The sequence below is a fragment of the Ambystoma mexicanum genome, chromosome 5p (genome assembly GCF_040938575.1).
Source record: "Ambystoma mexicanum isolate Mex_15411 chromosome 5p, UKY_AmexF1_1, whole genome shotgun sequence".
Classification (NCBI taxonomy): Eukaryota; Metazoa; Chordata; class Amphibia; order Caudata; family Ambystomatidae; genus Ambystoma; species Ambystoma mexicanum.
The window spans coordinates 31,381,682-31,387,681 of NC_090930.1; the positions used below are offsets into that span (position 1 = coordinate 31,381,682).

General features: G+C 48.7%; 1 protein-coding gene across 1 annotated transcript in view; it reads right to left on the reverse strand.

Annotated features, from left to right (window-relative positions):
- LOC138480695 (gap junction beta-1 protein-like) overlaps positions 1-2,328 on the reverse strand; it is a 35,540-nt gene extending 33,212 nt beyond the window's left edge. The window contains exon 1 of the mRNA XM_069612382.1: positions 2,204-2,328. The gene's annotated coding sequence lies outside the window, so the exon portion shown is untranslated. The remainder of the gene's footprint in view (positions 1-2,203) is intronic.
- Positions 2,329-6,000: the final 3,672 nt, after the last annotated feature.

A 6,000-nucleotide genomic window follows, 5' to 3' on the forward strand; every position in this document is an offset into this window, starting at 1 on the left:
CATAGGATACCGGGGCCATGCCTTCACCAACTGCACCCCACCGTGTACAGGCCCCCACCGACCCGCAACCTGTCTGCTGTACCCCCCAACAAGGCACCCCCAAGATCCAGGGGCCCTGCCAAGACCCCAACATCCCTGGGTCCCTCTGACCCCACAGCTGTCTGCTGTACCCCACAACAAGACACCCACAAGATCCAGGGGCCCTGCCCAGACCCCAAAATCCCAGGAGCCCTCTGACCCCACAGCTGTCGGCTGTACCCCACACCAAGGCACCCACAAGATCCAGGGTTCCCGCCAAACCCCAATATCCCTGTGTCCCTCTGACCCCACAGCTGTCTGCTGTACCCCACACCGAGGCACCCACTATAGCCAGGGGCCCCGCCCAGAACCCAATATCCTTGGGCCCTCTGATCCCACACCTGTCTGCTGTACCCCACATCAAGATACCCACAAGATCTAGGGCCCTGTCCAGACCCCAACATCCCTGGGTCCTTCTGACCCCACAGCTGTCTGCTGTACCCCACACCGAGGCACCCACAAGATCCAGGGGCCCCGCCCAGACCCAATAACCCTGGGTCCCTCCGACTCCACAGCTGTCAGCTGTACCCCACACCGAGGCACCCACAAGATCCAGGGGCCCTGCCCAGACCCAATAACCCTGGCTCCCTCTGACCCCACAGCTGTCTGCTGTACCCCACACCGAGGCACCCACAAGATCTAGGGCCCTGCCCAGACCCCAACATCCCTGGGTCCTTCTGACCCCACAGCTGTCTGCTGTACCCCACATCACATAACGTTTTAGGGGGTCCCACCCGGATCCCCAATGCCCCGGGGGCTGCCGGTTCGACAGCGGTCCCCAAATCCCATAATAAACCACATGATGGGGGCGGGGGGGAGGTGATCCCCGGTCACCCCAATGCACAGGTGTGCTCATTTCCCAAACCCCCACACCACTCGGGACCCCCCAGCAGCCGCTTAAGTGCACGCCGTTGGAAGCAGTGCACACACACACACGTGTGCAGCCTTTCTGTGGGAGGCTGCGCATTCTGACCTGTGCTGCGTGAAGCACATGTGTACGCAGTGCCACAGGGTGCCACCAGAGCGCCCCCGCCAGCCCCCAGTGAGGATAGTCTACCAGCGGGGGCGCTTCTAGAAGGCCTCTCTCTCTGCGCTGGCGCCAACTAGTTGCATTCAGGTAGTGCCATAAAGCCTCGCTGCACCGACGTGACACCTTCACGTAAGCAGCAGGGTGGCGTTGCTCCGGAATTGGCAGGCATCTAGGCGCTCTCCATCCTCGAAGCCATCCACACACTCTGCAAAACAGGAACAGGAACTCTGGGCACGTACAGATTTTAGGAGGGGTGCGTTGCACGCGAAACTCATCAATCTAGACCCCAGCTTCCCCGGCAGGGCCCAGGCTGAGCCCCACTTTTTGGAAACTGCTAGGGTTCGGCCCCGGCCCACTTAAACTCTTGCAGCCAGCAGCAATACTATAATACACGCGAAAATGTATGTATTCTCGCACAGTGCTACCGCATTGGACCTTTGAAGTAGCAGCTTCCATTTTCAGATAAAGCCTCACATGTTATGCAAATCCACTCGAATGCACACCCTGACAGGTGTTCCCCTCCCGGAAAGGCATAGCTTAGCCCCTTTCACTGTATCATCTGGAGGATTGGGTGAAGAGGAACGACAGACGGTGGCCCGATTCATGGAAATGAGCGCTGAAATCGCGCAAGGGGCGCGTGCCGAGAAGGACACTGCGCGAGCCTTCACGCAGAAAGAAAAATGCGTGTCCCGCATATTCATGGAATTCACAGCGCAAAGTCACTGTATTCTCAAGTCGTACCTGAAACACCCCCAAAACGCCCACACACAAAGTATGGACAGCCACAACAGCTACCACTGGGTGCTCCCCGGGCACGAATACACGCACCCTTCAAACAGTGCGTAGGGTCCTCCGTAAGCAGGCGCGGGGTCCCCCGCCACTGTGTCCGGCACCCCGACAATATGCGTATAAAAGATCATAACTTGGCACTATCTCGGGAAATCAGCGTGAGAACACCCATAAAGCAGTGCACCCTGCTACACTGCTTACATGAACCCCTAAGTTACATCAGAACCCCTATTGAGTACACGCACTACGAAATCTGACATACAGCCCCACCTGTGCACTGCAAATCCTATGCGCAATTCTACTTACACCTGCCTTCGGATGGCGGCGGATTGCATGAAGGATTTGGGTGGCCATTTCCCAGCCGAGAGGTGGTGCGATCAAATCCATGGATACGTCTCGTGCTGCGCAATTGTGGGCCTGTGAGGGACTGCCTGCAGGCCGTCCCATGAAACACCCACTTTTTCGCAAGTTCTTTGCAATTTTTGTTGTTCCGCTCCCTTACCAGCCCTCTGCGCAAGGCACACCCACGCTCTGCTTGGAGTCTTGTGCAAGACCCTCGATGGCTCACACAGACGTGCCGAGCCAGTGCAAACTCCACGCAAGTCCAGGAAAAGTACTGTGCATTAGATTCCAAGAATCGTCAAAGGCGGATTTGCGCACAGTTGCGCGTACAAGCAGCCATTTCACCGCAAGTCACCGCAAGTGCCTGCAAGTGAAAGAGGCTGTTTGGCTGCGGACCCTGCACGTTTATTCTCCTGGTCCGACTGACTGCTGGAATCTATAACATTACTGCATGTCGTCGGCAAGAGGAAGCATTCTGCATTCGTAACGTGCCGTTTTGGACTGCAATAAGTAAACAGTCTCTTGACTGTGTTGCCGGCCATCTCTACCAGCTTCCCTCACCACCTTTTCTTTCCTTTGCAGCCATAATCCCTTGCGCCTCCTGAGGCCCCTCCCACATTGAAATTGGTGCTCATTTTTACAAAATAGCCGTGTACGCGCACCGCGCGCGCACCGCAAGTGCCTGCAAGTGAAAGAGGCTGTCCGGCCGTGCGGGTGTGCGAACAAAGTATTTAAGTTCTTTTTCATTTTATTGTTCATTTTTCTTTTTGTCTCTGTTTGTTTTTTATGCTGTGCTATTCGTATAGAATCAAGGTAGGAAATGTGTGCCCTTGATACCTGTGTATATATGTATGAGCGTTGTCATCCCACTGATATTCCTTTGAACTCAATAACATACATTACAAATTGCCTATTGCAAAGTGTCAGGCTCTTGATTAATATAAATAAAAGATGGCTAACGTGCGCAGAAGTGGAAAGTGTTCAGGTGTGTTGCCACCCACTAATTTTGGCAACGAGACTATGCGTGAGAAATGCTCTACATCTTTGCTAAATTGTGATGCCGACGACATCGGTAACATTATTCCTGTCACACAGGATACAACATCCAATACATTGACTGTTGTGTCTCCAGGTTCAGACAAAGAAGGGAACTCGCTTAATAGCGACTTCGATATTAAAGCACTAGCCGACCTGGATTCTCGCATCAGACTATCTCTCGGCCTGCTGAGAAAACATGATTTACAAGAAAATACATCCTGCAGTAAATCACAATTGCCACCTAACACTAATCCACCACTGTCCAGGGCAAATATGAGCAACTGTGGTGTTGCCTCCCACCCAGAATCTCCCTCAAGTCCAGACCCTGGTAGTCCTTATTCTCAGAATAATGGCAGTGAAGCCGGTATACCTCCCACTCCCAAAGACCAAGAACCTTCCACGTTCCCAGTAATAATAAGAATCCTTGACTTGTTAGATAAAGGGCATGGCGTCACTCATTTAGAACTGAGAGACATTCAATATACCATGAATGAGATCGATTCTAAGGCGAACAGGATGGGAGGTTTTATTCTTGCTTTGGATGTTCTCTTCCTAAAGTCAATTACACCCCCTGAGGCCAAGACCAAGATCATACATGACCAAAGCACGCAGACCATAGAATTCTGTCCTGTTGATACACCAAGCCCCGAGTCTGAGTACCCAAATGAAAATATGTCAATACGACATGAATTAGCAACTATAAATTCCACCTTAGTCGATGTCAGAATCATGCTCAATCCATCCAATCCTGTTTCTCCACTAGAAAAGATGGCAAGATCGGCTGGTAGCCCCTCAGTCTTACTTAAAATCATTGAAGAACAGAGACAGTCTACCAGCACTGAGGAATGCGAATCTGAATACAAAGTTACGCATCTAGAAGATTCTGCAAAAATCAAAAACGTTGCGTCAAACGTGCAGAAAAAAAACGCAGATCAGCCAATGAAAAAATAAAAATAAATATATTAAAAAGAAAACTCTGTGAGCCCGGAGAGTGGCGGTGAGGATGCGATTGATGTGGCACAGCTCTCTGTGGAAATCCAATCGCATCTAGGTGCCGATTGTAAAAATGTAGATGAGACGAAAGAAGCCAACGCAATAGTAATCCCCTGCGACAATCTTGTAACAGTTTCAGTCGAGGGACACGCTGAACCTGCAGCGACTGTGCTTCAACATGATCCAAAGGATGAATCAGCTAACATGAGTCAGAACGAAGGGGATGTAACGAAAATCCCAAAAACACTTCCCAATTACTTTCAAAGTGTTGGTAGGAAAAAAACTTTGAATAGTTCTATACAGTTTCCCAATCATATACCAGACTCAAAACAAAGCATCCAACCAACCTACCGGAGGGGTAGCTAAAAAGTCTCCTCCGCTTTATTCGGAAACACTACAAATTCTAATAATTTACCTACTACCCTAAAGGGAAGTGGAAAGCAAACCAAACTACCTAATGATCCAACTACTGGTAAGTCTTCTGCACAGAATGAGTTTGTAACTGGAGTCCCTGTCTGTGCTGCACATGAAACAAACAAACAAACAATCATCGCAGAGCAGCAATCTCACTGTTCTAAATATGCACGAGTCTATGCGTATAGCATTAACAGCTGGCATTCCTCCAATTGAAATAATCAATCAGCTTCTAAACACGAAAGCTTCTGGGAATGAACCTAATGTTCACTCTGACGCTCTACATTTAATAGTAGCAAAGGCTCGATCTGTCACTCAACCTGTGTCTGCGGGACCAGGGGATGGTCACATTAGTACAAATCTAACTGATCTAAAAAGCATTTTAAATCTTAAAGATGACATATCTGCGCAACATGATCAGACTCATGCAACCCATGGAGGTAGTAGTACTCTGCTTGAAAAAGATAACATTAATGAAGCCAGGCCCTTACGCTCAAATGCTCCTAATAAGAAACGCATTAACATGATAGGGCTTGAGGGCAATCAGGAAATATTACATGGGGCGCGAATTAACAGAAAATATCTGTTGGATCTTTTCTATGCAATTCCATCACTAAGAATTATATCATCCAGCGACATTGATCGTATTGCCTTGGCTCCTACTAACAACCTTCCTATCACATGTCACCTGTCCTCTGAACATGTACTGAAACTTATTTGCTCTTACAGAAGGGAACTTTCAGAAATCGCATTCTCATTGCATATATTTAATGATGAAAAACTGGCAGATTAATTTTTATATGCAAATCAGCGTTGTAACTCAAATGAGCATAACATGAATGGTGATCTGACAACTAGTGCCAAAAATGATAAATCTTGTATATCTCAACTCTTGACAATCAGTCGTACCAGTAATGAAATGGCATGGCTAGAACCATTGCTAAAAACGATATTTGTGGCAAATCAAGATTTGTTTACACCATAGGCTAAGGAGAAGTCCGTCCTTAATGTCTCCTCATGGAACGCGTGTGGGTTCAGTAATATTTATATTCGGCTTGCCACGCTAGTAAAACCATCAACAATTATTCTGTTCCAAGAAACAATGAACATGGAACCATTAGCTATCCCAGATTACCATTCATACTGCTCCCCTGCCTCTAAAGGCATCGGTGGTAGGCAATCAATAATGCCGCCGCTTGTAGGACAACCTTGGTGTATTCATCCATTCATGTTTTAGCAATATTCTTATGCCTCAATGAATGCGAGACAAACACAATCCTAATAATCAATGTGTACTATAATCCCTCGAAATATTC